The sequence below is a fragment of the Humulus lupulus genome, chromosome 7 (genome assembly GCF_963169125.1).
Source record: "Humulus lupulus chromosome 7, drHumLupu1.1, whole genome shotgun sequence".
NCBI classification, from domain to species: Eukaryota; Viridiplantae; Streptophyta; class Magnoliopsida; order Rosales; family Cannabaceae; genus Humulus; species Humulus lupulus.
This window is the reverse complement of record NC_084799.1, coordinates 168,398,427-168,425,331: the sequence shown is the minus strand read 5'-3', so window position 1 is coordinate 168,425,331 and position 26,905 is coordinate 168,398,427. Positions and strand designations below refer to the sequence as shown.

Sequence of the window (26,905 nt, the reverse complement as noted above, 5' to 3'; positions counted from 1 at the left end):
TATTTTTCTTCTTCACGCAATCACAACTAGGGTTCTCTCCGAGGATGGCTTCCTTTGTTCCTCATGTGTTGAGCCTCTCTTCTTCTCCTTCGCTATTTCTCTTTCTCTAACTCTTTTTCTCTATCAATATCGATGGGCTTCGACTTCGACTGTGACGGGGTTGGGTTTATGGGCTTCGACATCTATGGTGACAAGCTTGTAGCAATGGTGAGGTCAGATTTGTCTTTCATATTTGTGATTATATGTTTGTGTGTTATCTAATTTTTTATTTTTAATTCATTAAATTTTATTTGTTATTTTTTATTTTGTGTTTCTGATTTTTGATTTATTAAGCCCTGTTGCGGTCCAGATTGTGGAGTTTGACTCTAGGAGATATATGGTGCTAGAGGGATCTCTAATACTATAGAAACGTTTCTAAAAACTTTACATGCTAGAAGGATATGTGTTTTCTTAAAATATCCTTATTATTTTGAAATGTAAGGAATTAGATTGTACTCATTTTATATGACACTTATTTCCAAACTATTAAATTTCTTTTGGAGGTTAAAGAAAACATTCATATCTTTGTTAGGTATTTTATAATGTATTAATCAGTTCTTTAATATGCATGGTGATTTTGTGGTCCTATGGTGCAATGTTATTTTTTGCAGTCCTGGTCGTTTTAAACAGTTGAATATGCATGTATTATTTGGAATGATGAACTTAGACTAATTGAGGAGAAAAACTCAGAGCATCCACACTAGAATGTATACAAGTAGGCTTATATAAAGCAAGCTGCAATGGCATATCAAACTTGAAGAACTGCAACTTTCTTTCTTTATCTTTATCTTTATTTATTTGGCTGGATTTAGAAACAGGCACAATTATGAGATCATTTGCTGATGTTTCTGCCATTTTCTTATACTTTAGATATCTCAGACAACCCTCTTGATGGATTCATCATCAGCTCCATTAAGTATATTATCCAAACAGTTCTTCAATATCGGGGCAATATGTTTAAAATTTGTTTCTTTTTTGTGTTGTACCATCTTTTTTTGTCTTTATTTTCTTTAGATGTCATGTGCTGCTGGTGCTAGTGTTATCTTGTTTTGTGTAAATTCTTGAACAATTCATAATTTGCGCCCTGATGTTTTACTTAAAAATATATCGATATATATTTATATATAAATATGCAAATGCTTGTTATATTATTAGATAAATTATGATTTATGAATAATTTGTGGATTGTTTTTTAGTTGAAGATGTATGTACTGCTTGTGAATAATTAGTGTACTTCATGGATTGACTAAATTGAATACACTAATGGAGTTCATAAAGCTTTGACAATCTAGTATAATCTGCCTTGAAAAGATGTTGGTTTCAATGTCAATAAGAGAATATGTGCTAGTAAGATTGAAGTGGTTGCAGACGTACATCAGATTTTTTCAAAAGGAAACTCTAAACATGAGTAATTTGTTGTTTGGAATCCCTATATCCAAAGTAAAATAGGAGCTTGATAATTATATGTGTAACATGTATAATAGTTCGCTTTGAAAAAATTTATTATATATATACATGAATGGTCTTAGTATAGCCACTCAGAAGTTGAATTGATAAATTTATCACATATTTGAGTTCAATATTTTTCTTATAAATTTAATATAGATTTGGTTTTGCATAAGTTTATATTTTGTTTACATTTTTGCTGGCTTTATTCTTCGTTTCATGCTTAATTATTATGGTAAATGTGGCTGAAGTTTTTTTGACTTTTGATGTATTGATGGCATATTTTTTTGTTGCAAGCTTGCAATGATATCTCTTTTTTGCCCGTTTATTACTTTCCGTATATGCTTAACTTGGTAGTGATTGATCTAGAAAAGATAAACCATGTATTCATATTGGTTATGTCTGTATAGGGTGATTGGTAAGGAAATCTAAGTTATTGACTCTAGCAATCAATACATATGATATAGGTTGAACTCTATATCTACTTGAGTGAGAGAGATCTATTATGAATTTTTTATATATCAAGAAATTGGTGTATTTATTCTATTATGTCTTTCTCATTCTCTTATAAACTATATTAAGTGTATATAGGCTTGTTGCACTCTATAGATCAAGTTGTGCACTAACCATGGTTATGTCTAACTTTATTCTACTTAGGCTACTTTGAAAAGTTTGGAGATAAGAAAATGGGAAAAAAATAGTTCTTGTATGGCGTAGTCTTGTATTCGAACTACTTTTTTTTTCTTTTTCAGGACTTCTTTTATGAACTACTTTTTTTTTTTAGCAAAGTCAAATTTTGGAAGAAGACACATTGAAGCAATTTGTGTTTTATGAACAAGGCATGAATCAGCTACTTATAGGCGGTGAAGGCTAGGTGGTTGTGGTGTTTAGGGCTGAGCATAAAATCCGAAAAACCGAAAAAACCGTGTACACCGACCTACCGAACACTGAAAAAATTGAAACCGTTTAAACCGAAAACCGAAAAAACCGCCGACGGTGCAAACCGCCACTGTTCGGTCGGTTTGGAAATTTTGGGTAAACCGACCAAAAAAACCGAAACCGACCGAACACAATAAAATAATAATATAATATTATATAATTTCTAATTATTAAAAATTTTAATAAAAATAAAAAAAAACTTAGGGTACTTGTAAATGTAATTATGTTCTATATATTTATGTTTTAAAAACACACAAAAATGGATTATAACAATCCAAAATTTTTAATTTTTTCACTAAAACTTTCAAAAAAAAATTAAAAAAAAAAAAAAAAATCAATTCGGTTTGGTCGGTTTAACCGACCAAACCGTGGTCCAAAACGGTCGGTTTTTTTTTAAACTGGTTTGGTTCGGTCGGTTTTTGGATTGCACCAATCCGAACCGAAAACCGAATTCTGGATTTTTTTTTGTGAAAAAACCGCCTAAACCGACCGATGCTCACCCCTAGTGGTGTTGGCATCAATTTTTTTTTTTTCATTTAATATGTGATTAGTGTATTTTATAGGTTTCAGTATACATAAACATGATTATTGAAATTTTTGAATATGATTTTGACTCTTTGATGTATTACATTCAGTTAAAATTTATGAGATTTTGTTTCAACTTTTTATTTTCAAATTTTTTTTTATGACATTTGAAATGGAGCAATGCATGTTGCTAAATGAACATACGGAAACTGAGATTCCCTGTTTTTCTATCATGGAGCTATGGAATGCTTGTTTCCGTAGAGTTTAGAAAATAAAAAATAAAAATATGTGTACCAAATATATTTTTTATTTTTTAAACAAAAAATAAAAATAAAAATTACCAAACACATTTTTAATTTTATTTTTTAAAAACAAAAAACAAAATTTGTTACCAAACACATTTTTATTTTATAAAAATAAAAAACCATAAAACCAAAATATATTTTTATTTTTGAGTTTAAAACATTTTAAAACAAAAAAATTTACCAAACGCAACCTAAGTTTCTAGAAAATCCAGGAATAAAATAAACATTGGTCAAAACTAAATAATTGTTCCCAAAAATTAAATAGATTGTTCCCTTTGCTCTTGCTGAAACGAGCACTCCACTTCCAACTTGCATGGTCACCTCACCATCTGTCAGCTCCCTTGATGACTCAAGTAACTGCATGGAAGAATAAACATGGTTAGTGGCTCCTGAATCTAAAACCCAGGATGACATATCGTCTTCCACTACACAAGATTCAAGTACAAGTAAATCATATTTACATTTCTTTTTTCAGCTCAGAGAGATACTTCTTGCAGTTTCTCTTCCAGTGACCTTCAACTCTACAGTGGAAACATTTTCCTTTTGGTTCTTTCTTCTCGGAGTTGTTGTCAATTTAGTTATCATTGGCTTTTGGTGCCTTCTTTCCTTTATTGGACTTTTTGCCATTTCCATTGTCCTTATTATTGTTCTTCTTTCTCTTCTTGGATTTCTCCTCAGAGTTTGAAGATTTCTCCTCTACCACATTTGCTTCAATCTCTTTAGTAGTGGATTTGTTAAGAGACTCAAATGTCTGTAGTTCATTGAACAGCTGGGTCATGTTGAATTCCAACTTATTCATAATATAGTTGGTGATGAATGCAGAAAAGGTAGGAGTGAGTGATTCCAGTATAATGCTTACTTGTGTACGCTCATCAATGATGGCCCCATGTATTTCGACTTTATGCATCACATTAATCATGTGCAAAACATGTTCACGTACAGAAACACCTTTCTTCATCTTAGTAGTCATGTAGGTTGTAATAGCCTCATGTCTACTTTGATCAGATTGCTACCCAAACATGGTTTGCAGAGAATCCATTATCTCAAATGCAGTTTTCATAGTTTCATGCTTTGTTCTTAGAACATCATTCATGCTCACAAGCATGTAACACTTTGCCTTATTATTGGATTGAATCCAGACATCATACTCGTCCCAAACATTCTTTGGGGCAGTGGCAGCGGGCTCTTTAGGAAATTCTTCAGTCATGACAAATTTATGTTTCTAACAGATTAACATAAGATTTAGTTTGATTTCCATCTTATAAAATTATAACCATTAAGTTTTTCAAGTGATAGTAAAGCGGTTATTGGATTGCCACTGTTCGACATTATTGAAATTTATAAAACAATAATATTATCATTTGAAAAAAAATATATCAATGTTTTGAAAAGTAAACACAATGCATAAATGCAACAATTAAAACACATAAATTAACATTTACTTTTCTATGATAAAACTACCCAACAAATAAATTGTCGCCTTAGGGTCGGTCAAGTTAAATTCAGATAGCTTATAAAACAATCTTATCTTTATAATTTAAAACTTAAAATAACTTTTTATTTTCTCTTTCAAATATAAAGTACCACTGGTTTGGTCAAGATGCAATTATTTACCACAAAAGCTTAATTACATCTTTGTAAGTGTAACCCATTATTTCAGATTTCATGACTTAACTTAGAGAGTGTCGCCTTAGGGTAGGTCAAGCTTAAAATACATCACTTCCTCCTATCTTCATAAGAAGTCAACCTTGGTATTGATATATCTAGAAACCTTCCTTAGGGGGATGGAAACAAAGCCGCCTCGAGGCTCTCTTCACATCTCACGGTGTTGTACTAATAATGGAGACCATAGGTCACATTGAGATGTTCACCTTCTCCCACTTAATATTTTAGATTAAATGTGTTTTATTAAACTAATTAATTAAGTCCAAATTAATTACTAGTTTATTAATAATCCTATGAATGTAATTAATTACGAAAAACATAATTATAAAAGAGCCAGTTTCTATAATAAATATGATCTAAATAATTACTCATTACATTCATCTAACTTTACTAAAACACTTTTTTTTCTTCATAAAGTTGGTTATCTTAAAGTCCTATAAAAAACTATTGCCTTTATGATGGTGTGATGTACTAAGTTTTAACTAATTTAATACTTAGTTGTTTACATACAATTGATTACACCAAAAAAAATTCATATAAACAAATAGGACAATCCTAGATAATCATGTTTCTAAAAAATGTATGATTAATGAGAAAATGTGTGGGGTTTCATGAATGACATTGTTATCCAAAAAACTGGCATGGATGACGTGGCAAGTGATTCCCGGACACGTGGCTGACACTTGGAGGAACTCTGCTAGGATATTGACCAGAAGACAAATTATAAGCAGTAGGTAGCCGAACTTTACCTGCGACCAGTATGGTCGCAGGTTCCGCATGCTTCATGATGTTTCTATAAAGATCTTTGTAAATCCCGAAATTGACTCCCACAATCTCTTGAGTATCCGATTATTTATGAAAGAATATCTGTAACAAATTCATGTAATCCCCCTTGAGCCTATAAATAGAGAAAGATAGTCAAGGAAGGGACTTTTGGCTTTGGAATTATTTGAGACTAGAGGGATTCTATTTGAGATATTGTCTTGTTCTTCAGAGGTTGGTGAAACTCATTGAACCCTAGTTCTTTGATCACTCATTTTGATCTTATATCAATAACAATCTAAGTGGACGTAGGTTATTACCAGATCCTGGGGCCGAACCACTCTAAAATCTTGTGTTCTTATTAGTTTTGTCATTACATTTATTTCAACGTATCCTTCCACGTCAAGCGTATTTTGACTCCGTGTCAGTTGGCCAAAATCTGGGTCAACATTCTGGTGCTTTCATTGAGAGCTTGATATATCACAGTTGAGAAAACCAATGGCGAAAACTACCAGGAAAACTGGACAGGCGGCCGGCGCTGCACCATCTAACCCGCCTCCTCCTCCCAACGTGGCTGAGGATGAGCCACATTTGGAATTTGATGAGGAGGAAATGGATGACGCAATGCTGAAGAGCACTCTAGGGGCGCTGCACGAAGAGCTGGTCAGTCTGAGGGCCAGTCAGGAAAGTGCTGCCGAAATCATGGCGCGGCAGCAACAAGAAATTGAACGGCAGCGCGTGGAGCTGAGTGAAAGGCAGGCGGAGATGGACCGTCGCCAGAGCGAGGCCATGGCAGCCCTCGAGGCAGCCTTGCAATTGGCTAGGAATTAGGTTGCACCTGCCTCGCAGCCTAATCAACCTACAAATGGACCAACACAAAGGGGTCCTAATCCTAGCCCACCTATCCAACCCTCAAGTCCGCAAAGGCCCGAACAGCCTCAAGTTCCCCATGACGATGTCCCACTGGACCCTGAGGCACAACCTCCATTCCGCATCAGAGGTAGAATAGGACCGAGCATCAGCCTTGCAGTCCTAGACGCCATAGGGGCGACGAGCTGAACCTTCCGAACAGAGGACAGCATCCTCCTGGTAACAGGAGGAACTCAAAGTTAGGCTCTGCGGTCCGAGGTCCCCCACGGCATGATAATGCACGGGGACCTAAAGACCAACGCAGGCCACCCTCTAACGCTCGGGATGTTTCAGCCCAGGAAGGAAATCGAGGGAACAGTCGATCCTGTCAGAGCCAATCACGATTCAGAGATGGCAATGGTTATGATGAAGCCGATTCAGGCAGAGGAAATGCCGGTCGGAGGAATGACGAAAGAGGTGGAAACAGGAATCAGCCACCTCAAGATGACCAACCCGGAAGACGGGACGCTGGGGGGCAACCCAGGCAAAATAACGTCTTCAACCGGCTCGGAGCTAGCGAGTAGCAGAGAAGAGACGAAGATTTGAGAGATGTGCTCAATGATCGCCATGAGCAACATGGCGAGAACATCGCCCCAGCAACAGAGGCCACATCGATTCCTATCGTTGTGTAGGCCCAGATAGATGCCCTCAGCCAGGCGGTGCAACAACTGGTCGGGGGAAGAACATCTTACATCGACCACGATAGGAGGAAAGGTACTCCTTTCGTCCAGAGGATAGATATGGCAGAGACTCCTAGCAAGTTTAAAATGCCTACGCTTCCGAACTTTGATGGGTACGGTGACCCGGTATCTCACGTCAATGAGTTTGAGATACAAATGGACATTCAGAAAGTGTCCGAAGATGCTCGGTGCAGGATCTTCCCTGCAACACTTTCTGATGCCGCACAGTTCAAATTCCCTCCTACAAGCATAGTTTCCTGGGAGATGTTCGTAAAGGATTTTTACGGACAGTTCTATGCAGGTCGAGTGCATCCGACCGAGGCAAACCAGCTGGTTGAAATACGATAGCAGGATGGAGAACCACTGAAGGATTACATCCAGCGCTTTATGCGAGCAGCAGCTGGAGCAAAAACAGTGGGGGACAAAGGCAAAATGATGGCCATAACCGCAGGGGTTAGGCGTCGCACCCCTCTCTGGAAAAGCCTCCGAAAAGAGGGGGTTAGAACTACCCAGGAATTCTTGGACCGGGCTGATTGTTACATCAAGCTCGAAGATGCCATTGCCGATGATGCAAATCCTCCAGGCAAGGATAAGAAGGCTGACGAGCCCGCCAAAGCCGCCAATGGGTTTAAGCCTAACGGCAACGGCAACGGTAACGGCAACAGTAATGGCAAGAATGGTGGAAAACGGCCACACAATGAGCCTTCCACCTCTGACAACAAACGAGCAAAGGGTAACCGTTATGAACCTCGGTTCACTAACTATACTGCCCTAGTTGAGTCTCGGGGAGAGGTTTATTAGGCCACGAGTTCCAGTGTGCCTTATAAGAAGCCTGCCCCCATTCGGAAGGATATTTCAAGAAGAGACACTACCAAGTTCTGTCGTTATCATAACGACTACGGACATGACACAAATGAATGCAACCAGTTGAAGGATGAGATCGAGTTCCTTATCAGACAAGGACACCTGAGAAGATATGTACGGGCCTCGGGAAATTCCCAACGAGAAGCTCCGGGTGGCAACGAGCAAGCGCCCACACGCCAACGCTCGCCACCTTTGCAGCCTGCCCCCGTGACTGACACATTGTTAACCATCTGTGTAGGCCCGCACCTCGCGGGAAACGGCGGAAAGTCCAGGGAATGATATGCTCGAACTCTGCGCCACGACTAGGACATCGAGATGATAACTGTGGATGACCGCGCGCCGAAGAAGGCTCGGTCAGAGGAAGGCGAGATAACCTTCTCTGATAGCGATGCCCATCATGTCCGATTCCCACATTCCGATCCGCTGGTCGTGGATATCCAAATGGCCAACATGATGGTGAAGAGAGTGCTGGTCGATACAGGAAGTTTGGTGAATATCCTGTCTAAGTCTTCGCTGGAACGCAAGAATTTGTCCATTAAGGACCTGGAGCCCTGCAACCAAACAATATACGACTTCTCTGGCGAGGGACTCGCCCCTGCAAGGTCAATCAGACTACCGGTGACAGCAGGTACAGCGCCTACTACCAGGACATTACTTGCTACTTTTATAGTAGTTGATTGTCCTTCGGCGTACAATGCCGTCATTGGAAGGCCTATACTGGTTGATCTACGGGCCGTCACCTCTATGTGGCACTTAGCCATGAAATTCCTGACAGACGCAGGGGTAGGACGCGTGTTGGGAAACCAGAGGGAAGCCAGAGAGTGCTACAACGCCTTCGCCACAAAGGCGAAAAAGGGAACGTCAAAGAGCACTCCCCCAGATAGGTTGCAGATGGAAATTGATGCACAAGCCCAATCCGGTGATGAAGTCACCAAATAGGGTGTTGCCCAAAGTGAGGATAGAGATTTAGATCCTCGCTTTGGGGATTTTGAAGAAAACGTAGGACTCGTCGAGGACCTGGAAGAGGTCCAACTTGACGAAAAAGACCCGACCAGAGTCGTGAAGGTCGGGAAAAACCTGGAACAAACAACGAAGCATGTACTGGTGGAGTTTCTGAAGAAGAACCAGGAAGTCTTTGCCTAGTCGCACAAAGACATGACTGGGATAGACCCTACTGTAATCAGCCATGTCCTGAACATAAACAAGACTTATCCGCCCGTGCAACAAAAAAGAAGGCTGCTCGATAAAGATCGATCGAGAGCCTTAAAAGAAGAAGTTGAGAGGTTAAAGGAGAATAGGTTCATCAGGATGGCGTTTTATCCATCGTGGGTCTCCAATCCAGTGCTGGTTCCCAAGCCTAATGGAAAATGGCGAACCTGTGTAGACTTTACAAACCTCAATAAAGCCTGCCCAAAGGACTACTTCCCACTCCCAAGAATCGACCAGTTGGTCGATGCTACTGTAGGACACGAAATCCTCTCCTTCATGGATGCATATTCAGGCTACAATCAGATTAGCATGCATCCCCCTGACGATGATCACACCAGCTTTCGGACCGATACGGGCTTGTACTGTTATAAAGTAATGCCCTTCGGACTGAAAAACACAGGTGCGACTTACCAGCGGTTAGTTAACATGTTTAAAGAATTGATCGGGATAAACATGGAGGTATACGTGGACGACATGCTGGTAAAGTCTAACAAGGCAGAATGACATGTAAGGGATTTACAAGAATGTTTTGATGTATTGAACAAGTACCAGAAGAAACTAAATCCTCTCAAATGTTCCTTCGGAGTTGGATCAGGGAAGTTTTTGGGGTTCATTGTAAATTCAAGAGGAATCGAGGCCAACCCCGACAAGATAAAAGCCCTGATCGACATGAAATCGCCAGAAAAGATCAAAGATGTACAAAGTTTAACCGAGAGGATTGCAGCCCTAAGTAGATTTATTTCAAAATCAACAGACAAATGCGTCCCTTTTTTCAATCTACTTAGGGGAAATAAGAAATTCGAATGGACAGGAGACTGCGAGCAAGCTTTTCAGGCCTTGAAGGCCCGTATGGCACAGCCTCCCATTTTATCAAAGCCAATCGAAGGGGAAACTTTGTTCATTTACCTGGCGATCACTGAAGTTGCTGCTAGTGCGGTACTAGTACGAGTGGAAGAAGGCGTACAAAAAGCGGTTTACTATGTAAGCAAGAGGCTGATCGGGGCAGAACTGAGATATCCACCCATCGAAAGGTTAGCATACTGTTTAATCTTGACCTCAAGGAAGCTACGTCCTTACTTTCAAGCCCACTCCATCACGGTTTTAACTGACCAACCCCTTCGGAAAGTCCTCCAAAAACCAGAAGCGGCTGGGCGCCTATTAAAATGGGCAGTCGAACTAGGGCAGTTCGATGTCACGTATTCACCGCGAGCAGCAGTAAAGGGACAAGTCTTGGCTGATCTTGTTGCAGATTTCACCGAACTCCCAGACAGCGAACAGTGCGAACAGCCTAGTGCGCCTGAGCCTCAAGATTAAGCTCCTTCGTGGAAGTTATTCACAGATGGGTCATCCAACGAATCTCACGCAAGAGCGGGTGTGATATTGATAACGCTAGAGGGGCATCGATTTCACTGCGCCATTAGGTTCGACTTCACCGCGTCAGATAATGAAGCTGAATATGAAGCACTCCTCGCTGGGTGGAGAATGGCGAAAGACATGAGCATAAAGACGCTTGATATTTACAGTGATTCACAGCTGGTAGTGAATCAAGTTCTTGGGGAATATCAAGCACGAGGCCTAAAGATGGTGGCCTACTTGAATAAAACCAAAGACCTGCTAGCCCAGTTCACGAAGTATACCCTCCAACAAATACCGCGGGATCAGAATTCGAATGCAGATGCCTTAGCCAAACTCGCGAGCGCGAAAGATGCTGACACTTTGAACATTGTGCCAGTAGAAAGATTGAGTGAGCCAAGCATACAAGCAATTGGAACCAGTATGGAAATCCAGGTAGAAGACACATGGATGATGCCTTACTTGGAGTATCTAACAAATGGTGCACTACCAACAGATAGAAACAAGGCCAGAACCCTACAAAGGAAGGCTGCTAGGTACATACTGGTCGATGGTGTTCTGTACCAAAGATGATACTCCATGCCACTACTCAGGTGCATTACACCAGAAAAAGCTAAGGAGCTCATGAAAGAGGTACATGAAGGCCTCTACGGGGATCACGCTGGGGGGCAAAGTTTGGCAAAAAAGATTCTAAGGCAAGGTTATTTCTGGCCGACCATGAACGAAGATTCGATGGAGTTTGTACGAAAATGTGATAAATGTCAAAGGTTTTCAAAAATTCCACGAGCAGCCCTAAACGAGTTGAAACAGATGCAGAGTCCGTGGCCTTTTGCAGTATGTGGGATAGACTTGATTGGATCCCTGCCAACAGGAAAGGGCGGAGTGAAGTACGCAGTTGTGGCAGTCGACTACTTCACCAAATGGGTCGAAGTTGAACCACTCGCTACCATAACGACCAAGAAAGTTCTTGACTTTGTCATCAAGAACATTGTTTGTCGCTATGGTTTGCTGTGAAAGATTGTTTCAGACAACGGAACCCAATTTGACAGTGACTTATTCACCGACTTCTGCGAAAGGCACGAGATTATCAAAAGCTTTTCTTCAGTTGTGCATCCACAAGCAAACGGACAGGTCGAAGTAGTAAATAAAACGCTTAAGGACACCCTGAAGAAAAGGCTTGAAGACGCCAAGGGAGCATGGCCATAACAGCTGCCTGAAGTCCTCTAGTCATATAGAACTTCTCACCGAACAGCGACAGGTCATACCCCGTTTCCTTAGCCTATGGATATGAAGCCATGTTACCTGTCGAGTTAGATCCCCCCTCACATCGACGTATCACATACGACCAGGGCCAGAATAGCCAACTAATGATGGAGTCCCTAGACTCAATTGACGAAATACGAGAGAAAGCCCAGCTCCGAGTTGCTGCGTACCAGCAAAAGGTCGCCCGGTACTTTAACTCGAAAATAAAAGAAAGGAAATTCAACGTCGGTGACTTGGTGCTACGACGAGTTTTCTTGAACACCCGCGACCCCACTGCTTGAGTACTTGGACCCAATTGGGAAGGACCTTACCAGATTGAAGAAGTCCTTCTCCCGGGCACCTACAAACTTGCACGCCTAAACGGAGATCTCGTTCCACGCTATTGGAATGGAAAACACCTGTGCAAGTATTATTAGTAAATAGTCATTTTTAAAGGACTGGCTTGTATAAAATTTTACTTTTTACAAGTTTTGAGAAAAGGGTTAGCCAAGTTGTATGGCTAATCGCTTATAAATGTAAGATCCTTTTTTAGGATCACTCGTAAAGACATGTTTAGTCCATTTTTAATATGAGATTATAAGGGACTGTGCGCAGCTAGTCATTCTTGCCAACCTTTGTGAATTTATATTTACAAATATTTGTTCATTACGTGTGTTGTTTTGCTGTATTATAAGTGTTACGTTTCCTACCGAGCAGAAATGTTTGAACAGGTCGTGGTCAATGCAAGTGACCAAGGACCTAAAGCTCCTCGATCACTTGGGGGGCATATAAGGTACATCGATAGCAAAGCATACCAAAAGGTATGTAAACACATGAACAAAATAAGTGAAAGCATACTAAGGTACTTAGAGTATTTTTCAAAATTTATATTTTGTTAAATCAAACCAAAGTACTATGTTAAGTTCGGTCATACGGACAAATGTTATAGTAAATGAAAATATTATGACATTATAATGCAGTCTTTTACACCACAAGCATCACCGCTTGGATGTAATTGTTCAAATAAAAGGAAAGTTTGCTGCCCATGCAGCAAATTTAAAAAATATAGTCTTTACATCACGACCCGTGGGTCGTGTAATTAAAGAAAGAAAAAATAAAAAAGTTTAAGAAGCATTAGGAGCAGGAGGGTCTTTATCAACATTTTGATTGGTCGTATCCTCAACAGCTCCTCCTTCCTCTGCGCCAGCGATGCTTGGGGAAGCAGGGATCCTTGCTCTTTCCTCTTCTTCAACCAATCGAGTAGTGCAGCGGGCCAGCTCATCATTCCTGGCATCTTCTGGAAGGTAGTCAAAGTTGGCACCCCGGTTGTGTTTCCAGAAATCGTAAAAACACCGAAGCGTCGCATTCTTGTACCTTTCCAGATCTTTGGAATTGGTAAGCTTCAGCTGCTCTATTTGGCTCTCAAGAACAGCTATGGCCTTGTCCTTGGCAAGAAGCTCCTCTTTGAGTCTCTTGCATTCACGATATTGGACTCGGCTGGAATTCTGGTACTCATCCCTCTGCTTCCTCAAGGCTGCCTTGGAAGCTTCAGCCTCCGCCAGCTTTGCCACCGCAGCATCCTTCTGCTGGGTGACCACCTCCAACTCCCCAACATGCCTGGCTTCTGCAGCCTGAAGCTCCTCAGCAGCTTTCACCTGGTACCTCTCAATGGACTTTGCCCGAGCCTGGTCGATGGTAGCTTGGGCACGGGTACGAGCAGCAGTTGCAGTCAGCAAGGCCTGTGGACAAAGGATAAAGTTAGAGTCTGTTGCAAGGAAGAAAAGACGAAAGCCAAAGAGATAAGAAATGCTTACACTGGCAATTTCGTTTAGGGCCCTATTCAGAATTTGGTCGACCCCCATATTCTCTGCCTTAGCCATCGCATCCTTGCAGCGGTCATACCTCATGATGTGTGCAAGGCGGTCCTTGGCTGCTCGCAAGGTGCGGTTTGAAAGTTTGGCCCCAGGAGCTTCGGTCGGTTGGGATTGTTCTTTAGCGGCTGCAGGTGGAGGATTCGTCATAACAGGCGGGGTTTCCTTCTCAACAGGAACCGAAGGCTGGGCAGAAGCTTGCCCAGTTGGCACGTCCTTGGAAGGATCTTCTGTTCGACCCTTCTTGGCAGGAGGTCCTTGGCTTGATTCGCCGTTGTGCCTCCTGGACGTCTTTTGCCGAACCAGAGGGACTTCTACCTCCTCCTCAGTCTACTACAAATTGAAGACGTTGGGAGCGGCCATATCTGCGTACAAATAAACATATGCAAATGATAAGATAAAGGCGGATAAAAACTCTTGATAAAACAGAAAAGAGGTCGCAAAGTTTAATACCCGAGCTACAACTACTGGTCGCTATACTATTGACTCTATTAGTCACACACTCACTATCTGGCACGAAGAAGTCTGGCCCTAGATTTGGAGTATACGTAAAGTAGCCCTCCCCGTCAAACAAGTGACAGGGAATTGACAAACTATTTAAAAGCGAAATAACAACACCGTTTTCATCGGAGGATTCACCCAAGTCCACAACAAACTCTGTTGCCTTTTGTTTCCCCTTGCCTTAGGGTGTAGAAGGCCTTTCTGCGGAAGGATTTCCCGTGGGTTCCCTGATTGTAACCCCCGTCGGCCTCCTTCGAGGAGGGGATGCTGGGGGTTGCTGCTCGGGATCCCCCTTGGCCGTGGCATCTGCTACCACAGGTCCTTTTGTTTCATGGCGAGGAGCCAGGAGGCCGGATAGCCTCAGATTTTCATCAGTGACAAGGGACTTAATGCTTTTTTCTGCGTCTATCATCCTGGCCAATGCGGTGGACCTCAACACCATGTCTGGTGTTGGGGTCGGACGTGGTCATGGTCCTGAAAGGCAAAGTGTACTTTAAGAAAAATGAAGGAAAATTCGCTGATAAAAAGTATCGACCAGTAAAAGCAGCACTTACCTCCTCGAGCGAAGGCCAGATTGTTGGTGGTCATGTCCGGCGTGAGGAAGTACTCCTTACTGTACTGCCCCACGTTGGATATGTGCGTGGTCTCACTCAGGAACGTCTGGCTCGTCTCCTGGTGACAAAGATGGAAGAAGCCCATCCCATACTGTTGAGGGTTGGACTTGAGGTCGAAAAGGAAATTGACCTCATGAGGGGTAGGTTCTGGCCATTTTTTAAGTTTTTACAGGATATAGAGTGCGGCCAGCATTCTATATCCGTTCGGAGTAATTTGAAAAGGGGAGACACCAAAATAGTTGGCCACCCCCTAATAAAAAGGATGTAGATAGAGGATAGCCCCCGCCTCTATATGATATCTAGACCAAGCACTGTATACACCTCCGGGAAGGTTAGCCCTTTGGTCTGCAGCTGGAATTTTGAGATTAACCCCTGTAAGAGGATACTTCCTACAGTAGTTGGCAAGCATCCGAGGAGTCACTTGGCTGGTCGGGGAGAGATACCACTCGACATTAGGAAGGTTTTGATGACGAGGGTGGGCCCTGACTTGGATACTAGGGTCTGGGGTGGCATTTTCTCGACCACTGATCGAGGGAACCCTAGCCTGAGAATCAGGCTGGGCAGGAGAGTTTGGGCTATCTTCGGAGTCAGGTCTTTTCTTGCCTAAAGATTTAGAACAAGCCATTTCAGGAGGTGATGGACGAGGTCTAGAAGAACATCGTGAAAATGGGATTTCGTGAACTCTGTCGATCGGTTGTTCTTCGCCTTCGAGCAGCTGGGCAAGAAGATCGTCGTCGATGGGTCGTTCACCTCCCCACAAATCTGGCATTAAAGTCTGCAAACAGAAGAATGGGGAGGTGAGGATAAAGAATTTTTGAAAATTTTTAGAATAACGTTGGTCGAGTATAAAAGTTAAGCTTTTATACAGCAGCATTCTAACAAAAGGCTAAAATTTTCCACGCGAACAGTTTGAGAAACAGATCAAAAGGTGAAAGCAAATAGTTTTTTGTAAAAGCTTTTTCAACTCCTCTTAGGGCGGGAAAAAACCTATTTTTTCGACTGGCATAAAAATCGAACTTTTACTTCGGTTTTACATCCTAAAAAGTATGATCTCGACTATCAAACTAACTCGTAACTTTTTTCACCCACAAGACATTCTACCGACAAGCATCTCAACCCAGAAATAGATGAACTCAACAGTCAACATACAGAAACATGCACTACAAAAATATGAAACATAAAGGTTTCGAGACTTACCAGGAAGAAGATCGTGGAGGTTGGTAAGAGTTTTCAGAGATTAGGGAACTCTCGGGCTGAGTCTTGAAAATGCAGAAGGACGGTCTCCAGAAGAAAATGGAATCTCTGGTTTTAGGGTTTCTTGAAAGAGTAATGTCGTGCGTAAAAAGAAAAGGAGAACTTCGGAGATGCTATATATATATATTTTTGTCTATGGCATTAAAAGGGAGTAATCATCAGCTTCCCTTTTTCAAAGTATGGGGAAACGAGATAGCCGTCGAAATATTACTAGGGAAGCGAAAAGCTGTGATTAGACAAGAGTAGGTTGCTTCTTCCAAGAACGCACGAAGGGTTCTGACAGGTACGGCAGGGTCACCGAAGGGTTGCTTCCTCAAAAGTTTATTTATTTCTCGTAATAAATAAACTTGGGGGGCAAATGTTATCCAAAAAACTGGCATGGATGACGTGGCAAGTGATTCCCGGACACGTGGCTGACACTTGGAGGAACTCTGCTAGGATATCAACCAGAAGAAAAATTATAAGCAGTAGGCAGCCGAACTTTACCTGCGACCAGTATGGTCGCAGGTTCCGCATGCTTCATGATGTTTCTATAAAGATCTTTGTAAATCCCAAAATTGACTCCCACAATCTCCTGAGTATCCGATTATTTAGGAAAGAATATCTGTAACAAATTAATGTAATCCCCCTTGAGCTTATAAATAGAGAAAGATTGCTCAAGGAAGAGACTTTTGGCTTTGGAATTATTTGAGACTAGAGGGATTCTATTTGAGATATTGTCTTGTTCTTTAGAGGTTGGTGAAACTCATTGAACCCTAGTTCTTTGATCACTCCTTTTGATCTTATATCAATAACAATCTAAGTGGACGTAGGTTATTACCAGATCCTGGGGCCGAACCACTCTAAAATCTTGTGTTCTTATTATTTTCGTCATTACATTTATTTCAACGTATCCTTCCACGTCAAGCGTATTTTGACTCCGTGTCAGTTGGCCAAAATCTGGGTCAACAGACATGTAATTGACTAATGCATGATCATGTTATCAATCAAACATCAATGAACATTTATTTAAATAAATACAATAAATAAACAATAAATGATGAACCGAGTACTAATGGGTATTTCTAAGATTTACAACCCTTTGAAAAAATTAGAAATAAAATTACAATCTAAGCCTATGTAGCTTTCAAGACTCTCCAGGAATGCTCCTCCTCTCCTTTAGGCTTTCTTGCTAATCTTTAGGAACTTTGGCCAACTTATTAATTAGAAACAAATTTTCTAATTAATTTATTTAATTAAAACCAACTTTTAATTAAATAACTATTTTTGTCATCTTTTTAATTTAGTTGAATTTAAATAATTAAAGAATCAAATTCAAATAATTATTTAAAATTAAGATATTAAAATATCTTAACCAACTAAAATATATTTTATTTTTCTAATAAAGTAAAATAAGACAATTAAACATTTAAATTCAAATAATTTAAAAATTAATTAAATAAAAGATTTTTTATAACAACTCTAGGATTTAAGGTTTTGGGCACCAATATGGTGCCCTAGGGCCGGCAACACAAAGAGCCAAGGGCTCGGGATGGGCGGCGGGGTGTGTGGGCGCGGGAACAGGGGCTGGGGAGCGTGGGTGATGTGTGTGAGAGCTGGGAGCTCGAGGCCTGGGTCCGCGCGTGAGTGAGGCAACCATGGGGTTGGTGCGTGCGACTACAGGAGGCTCGGGCCATGCGCCATGGTTTGTGGCTTGGGTCCTCTTGTTTTTCTTTGTGTACAAATTTTTCAATTTAAATTTCAAGAAATAAAATGACAAAAAATCCTATGCCCTTTATGACTTACACAAGATCTAGAAAAATAATAAAATTCCTAACCCAATAGCACTATATAATTAACAATCCATCATTTAACCATACATTCAGAGAACATATCCGCCCATTCAATATACATATATATCAACATACATATAACAAATGCAAGAAACCCACATAGTATTTAATATATATATAGACTGCATTGGTACCAATTGTTGGTAATAAATGATCAAATCAAAGGTACGAAGCGGAATATATGGACCCATTTTAATAAATATTAATACTAGCCCGGATCATATACATATATAAATATCAAATCACATACAAATGGATTAGGGATTACCTCTTGTAGCCTATCAAGTGTCCTTGCTTCTTATTGTATAAATCAACAATTTTCCTATCTAGTGTTATGAGATATCACACCCCGATCTTCCAGACCAATCCTCAAACACACAAGGACGTGTGTGGGCACGTACGATTCAAAATGTTGATTTATGTGACTCCCTAGATGTACTCAACACATGAGATCTATAGAGTTTTGATAGAGAAAAGGTTTTGAATAGTTTTCGGGTTTAAAGAAAACTATCACTTTAGAGAGAGTCTGATTATACATACTTTTCTAAATATCATGTATATCAGATTTATAAAGATATTTAATCTAATTAAATAATCTTTATTTAATTAAAATATAATTCAAATTGAAACTTATTAGATATTTTCATTTAATTATCTATTAAAATTATATTTAAAAAGAATAATTAAATAACTGATTAAACAAATTTATTTGAAATGCAAAATTCAAATCTCAGGGATAAAGCCCCTGATACTAGGCACCACACACTGTAATGTACAATGTATGTCGCCCAACCCTATTAGGGTTGCCCTAATTTTCTCATTTGTTTATTTAATCAACTTTTAGGACAAGATATTTATTCCAACATAAATATCAGTTAATTCAAAATTAGCTTTATCTTAAAATATTAGCTTTATATTAAATAAATAAATATCATATTATAAATAAGATAATTATTATTTTCTCTCTTTATATTAATCAAAACAAGATTAATATTTATTTTATCCTATAGTTTTTCAAAATAAAAACTATATACTTAAATAATTAATTCATTCAAAATTAATAAATTACCCATAATTATCAAATAATTATTTCTTTGCCCTCGAAAATTAATTCCTTTGCAATTTAATTTAGTTCATTCTCTTAACAAATCTTTCTTTTGACATCCTTACCCTTGACAGTGTAGGACAGAGGTGATCTGGGGACCATAGACCTATAATACAAAGCTCCAATAAACCAGATTATTAATTAAACTCTTTAATCTAATAATATTATTCATTAATTTCATGATTACTCCACTATAAATATGGAATTGCACTTTAAGTATTTATAGAAGTATATTTACAGAGTTTTCTCTAGTAGTCCATTTATATAATCAATATATGTAGTTATGTCCTCCATTATTGGTTCATTAATTAGAGCTTATCAAAATTGTAATTCCCTGGATAACCAAAGCCGTTACACTGTGTGTTTAAAATAGTGCAGGACTCGTTAATCAAGTCTTTCAAATGAAAATGTGATCCTAGTCATAAATAGATAATTTTTATTAAAATAATTGTTTAGTACATGGGATCCTAAAATAGGGTTTAAAGGACATATTTACAAAAATTCCAGAAGTTAAAAATAAACAAGGCCACTCTAATGGCAAAATATGCAATTTAGGTTTCCGTCCCTGTACAAACCCTCGACCATGATGGTCGAGCAGATGACAATGTACACCTCGCCTCCAGAGCTCTCCAACTCATGGTTGAACCATCAAACCCTTGCCTTTACATGAACTAAGTAGCACCCGTGAGCCGAGGCCCAGCAAGAAAACTATAATGCATAGCATAATCAATCAGATAATTCACAGATCATTAATAAAACACTCAATAGACCACATCGTTCACATAATCAGTGATATCAGTCAAAAAACCAATAATTAACCATCCAGGTAATACACATGCCATAATCATCAGATTAACATCAATAAACATATCATATAATATCCAGGGTCGACACCCTTAGGTCGCACCTTCTATTTAACCCACTAACTCTGGCTCACTTAGGCCGAGCTCAGTGATTATATTATTAACCTCAGCTACCAGTGGACGAGCCGTGTCCTTGTGCGCCAATATTAATTCCGGCACTCTTAGGCCGTTTATTTCATGTTCACATGGCATAATACCACCATACAACATTTCATACAAATATAGGGAAATCTTAGTCCCAACATAATCACACAACTGGGTACAGTTTCCTTACCTTTAATTATGAGTGCTTTAGTTATTACGAACGGTCCTTGAGCACGATCCCACTCCGAGCCTTGGCATACACCTAGTCACAATCTATAAATGATACCTCAATGAGTTTGAATTCCAAAGGACAATCCTAGGACCAAACTCGTGCTCTCGGCACCCCTAGTTCCACCAAACGAGGTGGTGAACCCGTCCCTCAAGCCCCCAAGCAAAAACCCTAAGAAAATACCCAAAAACAAATTTCAGGAGGCTGAGGAGCGCTACACCGCTACAAGGTGGGTGCTACAGTGCTATAAACAGAAACCCAAAACCCCCAAAAAATACAACCTAGTGCTGTAGCGCTCCCCACCTAACGCTACAGTGCTGCAACCCGGCTTGCAAATTTCTGGGTTTGCTCTTCGAATTTTCCCGAGCCAAAGCTCCAAAAATCCATCCCTCAAGACCTCCAAACCCAAAATTAACCACATAAATAACTATAGCTCATCCAAAACAACACAATAACATCAAAACTTAGCTAAAAACCGCACTAAACACAAAAATCAAAATTTGAGCTTTGAAGCTCAAGAACCTTGACTAAAAACTAGAAAACTTTTCAGAACATTAAAGAAATCCTTACCTTAGAGAGGAATTCGACCCTAGGTTTCCTCCAATACTATTCCAAGCTTTAACTCCTCAGATTCCCAAGCTTAAGTCCTTAAAACTCCATCCCAAAACCCAAATTCAGAAATCGAACTCAACTAAAACTCAGCAAACTCAAAGGCCTGAAACCTTACCTCCATGGCAGCTAATCCTTAGCTTCAATCCTCCAATTCTTGAATTTAGACTCCCAGAATTCCCAGCTGAAGTTCCCTCTGGTTTCCCTTCCAAGACCCCAACTTCCTTCAGCAATTCCAGCCTTCCCTTTCCTTCAATTTCCCTTCAACCTAAGCTTTGTTTATGCATATTTTAGACCCTTAGCTTCACAATTCATCAAGGAGAGAGTGAGAGGGAGAAAACACTACAAGAAAAAATGCTTTTAAACATACCACAACACTTTTTGATGTGGTAAGACCGACTATGTTATCGTAGGTCAGGGTACTTTACATAACACTTTATCATTGTTATACAAATGTGTTATTATACTGTCAACGATAACACACTTTCTGTGTTATTTTAATAAATAGATAAGTGTTTAATTATATTATTTATAGTCAATTATATAACACATTTCAATACTTATAAATTTGTGTTATACTACACTTTAGTATAACACATTTTTTGTGTTATACTACACTTTAGTATAACACATTATTTGTGTTATATAATGAAGTTTGCATAACAAAATTCTTTACTTATAAAAAGTGTTATTGTAATAGATATTACAACACATTTTTCGTATTATTTTAATATTTAGATAAGTTTAAATTCTCATTATATATTCATTTATACAACACTAATTTATTTTAATATATTTTAATTTTTTTATATAATTAAAAGTAGCTTTCTAATATATACTAGCATCATCAAATGAACTTGATTTTCAAATAACAAATAGTAAAAGCATTCAACATTATATTAACAGTTCACAAATTAGTTTAAAACATTCAATACTGTCATCAACAACAAAATGTTCTTAAAGTATTCAAGTAGTCTTAAATATTCAACATATTGAAAAGTTACTACTTTCAGCACAAAATATTCTACAACTGCCCAACACAAAGCCTTCAAAATTAAGTATCATTTTCTATTTCGCTTGTCACATCTGCAATATAAACAAAGAAATATTTTATTGCTATTATCTAGCATCACAAATTACTTCAAGAAAAATGCTATGGAAATTATATCCAAGAGAAAACACCACATACAAAATAATGAATTCACAACTACACCAAAGCAAACAAAGAAACCAAACACTAAATTATAAGACATTGGTTCTTTTTTAGTATGAAAATGTACCTCTTTTGGAATAACTTTTTTAGAAGGCCATGCAACTGTGGAACCAACTGCTTCTTGTATTGTAAGCATCGTATTATTAGGATGAAATAACTTGTGTTTGTCGTGATGCTTTGAACTAGATCTTCCCCATGATGAAACCATGTTTTGTAAGATTGGTCCATGCCCCACAAAACTAAGTGTTCGACAACTTCGTCAGAAAGTTGATGTCTTAGATTGTGACATTTGTTGCATGGACAAAGAATCTTGGCTGGAAATCCGATATTCGTCATGACTATCTTCACAAACTCCCTAGCTTTTTGCTCATATTCCACTGTTGCTCTACAATTTTAGAGCATACTTCAATAATCAAGCACTGAAACTTAAACTTATACCCAAAATAAACTATATGTTTTTGTTTACTAACCTGTTAAGATGGATCCAACTTTTATCCATTGAATTTGAATTTGATGTTGTTCTCTTAATAAAATCTTGTTTTTTGTCCGAGTTTAACAATGGTTAGACAAGACAATCACATTATTTGCAGTTGTAATTTCAGGGTCATCACAAGGTTATTAACACACAAGCTTTTAAAGGGAATCTCAGGTCTCCACTGCTCGCTTGGAACTCTTTCATTTTTATGGAGTTTCTTATATGCTTTGGATGCAACGATTTTTATGGTTCTAAGTTTCTATTACAGACGTAATACATACATGCACGCACGTGTATACACACACACATATATATATATATAAATGTATATGTGCATATATTTGGACATGCAAAAGTTCTGATTTTTTTTTCTTTTGTTCTCTTAAAAACTTTAAGCCTTCTTGACCTGAAACTATCAACCTTTTTCCTATTATGCTAACCTTATTGATAGCTCAGCAGTCTTTCAAACTAATATATATATATATATGAACTGTTTAAAGTCCTTTAAGGCTGAAACCGTTTTATGTGCATGGATGGCTTTTGTTGTAAAATCATATTCAAAGGTGAGAAAAAAGGCCAAGCTTTTTAAGCATGTTCAAAAGAACTTATGACAGAAGACAAACATGGTTTGGCCATTGATTAGCCAAAACAAGACAAAAAAAAATTAAGTTTTCCCATTAAAGTATGATTGAAGTTGCTGAAAGTCATAGATATATATTAACACATATTACTTTACTAACATCACAATGATGCCAATATGCTTTTACTTTGCAGTATTCCTTTTTATGTTTGTTCTTTTTTTACTATTAAGTTACCATATCTCAGGAGAGAAAAATGAGAATTGAATTCCATGGATGGGAGAGGTATATGGTATAATATACCCTTTGGCCAATCAATTCAAACAAAGTCATTAAAGATGAAAATAAAGCAGGTGCCAAGAGATACCAACCAGCAAGATTTAACAATTAAATTTATTTTTTCTTTCTTTCTAATGATTAGTCATTTTTTCTTAGCCACAGTGGATTCTTCAATGTTAAGCTTCTTTTAAAATTCGCATACTTGATTAGGCTTTTCAATTTGTTCCCCTGAAATACTATAAGACTAATTGATATATTTATAGTGTGATGAATGAGTCCAGTTATCTCTATTTCTGCTTGAGTAAACATATATTTATATATTATTAATTGTATTTTTGCTTGTTTATTTCTGTTATTGGTAATATAATGAATCAAGTGCATATATATATATTTATAGTGTGATGAATGAGTCCAGCATTCACTATTTCTGTTTGGGTACAGGGCTTATGGATTGGTTTGATATGTGGTCTATCATGCCAAGCAATCACACTCATGTATTAGGGCCTTTAAACATATTAAGTATACTATAATAACTTTAAAAAGATACATAAATTGATTTATATCTTAAAATAAGAAAAATGCCGAGTTACATTTGCTTTGGTTTCAATACATTCTGAATATTTATATATATAAATATGTGTGCTCTTTCTAATTTTTTGTGGGTTTTGTAGGTATTGATTTATGATTTGAAGACATAAGTGCTTCTAAAATCCTTATTGTTATAGGTATGTTTACTCTCAATATATATATATCTTTATATATGGATGTGTTTTCTCTGGCTTTGTTTGTTTTTCATAGACCAGGTCTTCGTTGACCAATCATGTTTTAATATATGAGTTTTAATATAGTTTTCTAATTTATAGAGATTACAAATACTGATTAGATTATATGGTTTTGTTGTTTTTAATAAGGTTGTTATACTAATGAGCGAAGTGGAGTCCATATTCATAAATTACTTTTCCAACAATGATAGAGAAAGACAATGAAGTTTTTGAGGTCACATTTGTACAGAGATTCTCACATGGTCACTTTTTTGTTGGTAAATAATTTGACTAATTTCTAGCTTCTCTCTATATATATCTTCTTTATTAATAAAGACAATAATTCTATATATTTATATATATGTATCTTCCTTATTAATAAAGACAACAACAATGGAAAATCAAACATTTTGAGCTTTTAATCATTCTATTTTATGTTCATTATAGTTTATTGAAAAAAATTATGAAACCAACAAAACCACATATTTTGACACAAAATCACTTCACATTCTTAATGTAATAATCATGAAACCAACAAAACCAGGTGACAAGTGACTACCACTAGTTTTCACTTGCTTAATTTGTTTCAATAATTTCGAACATGACATTTATATACATGTATGTATATATATAGAGAGAAAGAGAGTTTTGCTCAATTTGAAAAAAAGAATGGAAATGAAAAGTTAAATTAAAAAACAGAATGATGATATTTCAAGGTAGAGGAATGATATAATAAGTTGGATAATATCAATTTTTTCTTTTTAATTATTGTCCTATTTTTCTGTATTTGTTTCTGATCTTAAAGAATTGATTGATAAAAATATAGTTACAATGGTTCCCATGAAACAAAGCTTATTGTTCATGTTTATAAATTAACATTTTTTCGGTTTCTCCAATATACATGGTTTGACGATCTTTTACATATATAGGCTTTCAATTATTGAATTGCTAATGTAAATTATTTTATATTAAGTGTAGAAAAAATATGCATCAGTCCAAGTACACCAAGTGTAATGCCACATCATGATATTAGATTTATTATGATATATTTGGGCTTTTATGCTACTTCTTTATCATCGATGTGAATATTCATTATGAGTAGTATTATAGAAACATTTTAATATTTTGACTGTATTATATAAAAAAACATTCTTATTTTCAATGGAATCATATTATTTTTTGACCCCAAGGCCCTACAAAGCATGGATAAAACGCTTATAAATTTGTTAAAGTAATCATTTTTATGGGAATAGTCTACTAGTACTTTTAGCTTTATAATTGTCAACAATTGATTATTAACAAAAATAAAATTAATATGCAAACCACTAAGTGAAGCTTAAGAAGAGTGTAGCTACACCTACATCCACTAAGTTAATACAAATTGGACTAACTCAAATTACCAAACATATCGCAAGTGTAGTGCTAAAGCATCTCAGTGTTTTTTACAGCAAAAAGTTTCAACACAATTTGAAAATTAGGTTAGATAGAAAGCACGTATGTTTCTCTAAAACTCATAAGAAAGGTTTTCAATAATAGTAAATTTTCTTATAAGCTTATAACGGTAAGAAGATGTTAGCTTATAATTCTACATAAAATCTGACATCATTTCCCATATAAAAGCTTACCTTACCATCTATCAATACCAAGTAAAAAAATTCAAACAACACACAATAAGTTTTCATCCTTATATCACCGCAACACACAAACAAATTTTCCAGAACCTACTTCTCTAAGACACACAAGTTTTCAACCTGCCGTTATCAACACAGCACACAATTTTAATCTCAGAACCTACTTTTCTATGAATGAATATTTAAGATATTCAAACTCCTCTAACATTTGTATGATATTAATAAAAGAGTTAAGAGAACATACTTTCGTACCTCTTGCTATTAATAATCAAGTTAATTAACTTTGCTCCTTGCCAATTCGATCCACAACCAAAGGAATATAATCAATACCTAAAAGATTAATACAAAATTAAAATTAAATGATAAAATAAAACCATAAAATTCATGAAATTACTTGTTACGAGTCTTAAAGTCATAAACTATATTCATTAATGGTACAAACTTAACATAAAGAAACATATTCCAACTCAAATGTCCAAAAAAAAATCATCATTTTCATAATCACCATCATTTTCGCTCATTCTATCTTAAATTCAGCTACTAAAATACTAAAATAAACATTATTTTAGCAACTTAATACTAATAACAATCCTGCTCTACTATCTTATGGTAGCCAAATAATTTAGTTGCATAAACCTTCAAAGATACTGATTATAAATAGTTCTCTAGCATATGAAATTGGTTGAAAACTCTACACCTAAAGATGCTGACTTCTAGTACTCATTTAGAAAGCCAAATTGTATTATTCAAACTCATTGGTAGAAGAAAGAATATCATAGCAAATAATATTTAACCTTAAATAGATAATTATCAACTGTATTAAGATGAAAGCATTAGAACTCAGCCCTGCTTTATCAAGATGAGCATTACATAGCTATCATTATCAGCTTTCTTTGTTTAATATAAAACTGCATTTTTAATTTTTTTTGCTCATTCTACTCTCATGGCTTGCTAAACTTCTATGGTGTATAATTTCGATAAACTTCTTCATGAACAGAAGTTTAATGAAATTATACACCATAGAATAATTCTACTATCATTTCAACTGGTTCCTAAATAATCTAAATT

At 37.4% G+C, this 26,905-nt stretch overlaps 1 long non-coding RNA gene across 1 annotated transcript; it reads left to right on the top strand.

Moving 5' to 3' along the window:
- Positions 1-24,636, top strand: LOC133789996 (uncharacterized). The gene is made up of 3 exons (XR_009873837.1): positions 1-207; positions 24,117-24,170; positions 24,357-24,636. It is a non-coding gene; the product is annotated as an uncharacterized LOC133789996 (long non-coding RNA).
- Positions 24,637-26,905: the final 2,269 nt, after the last annotated feature.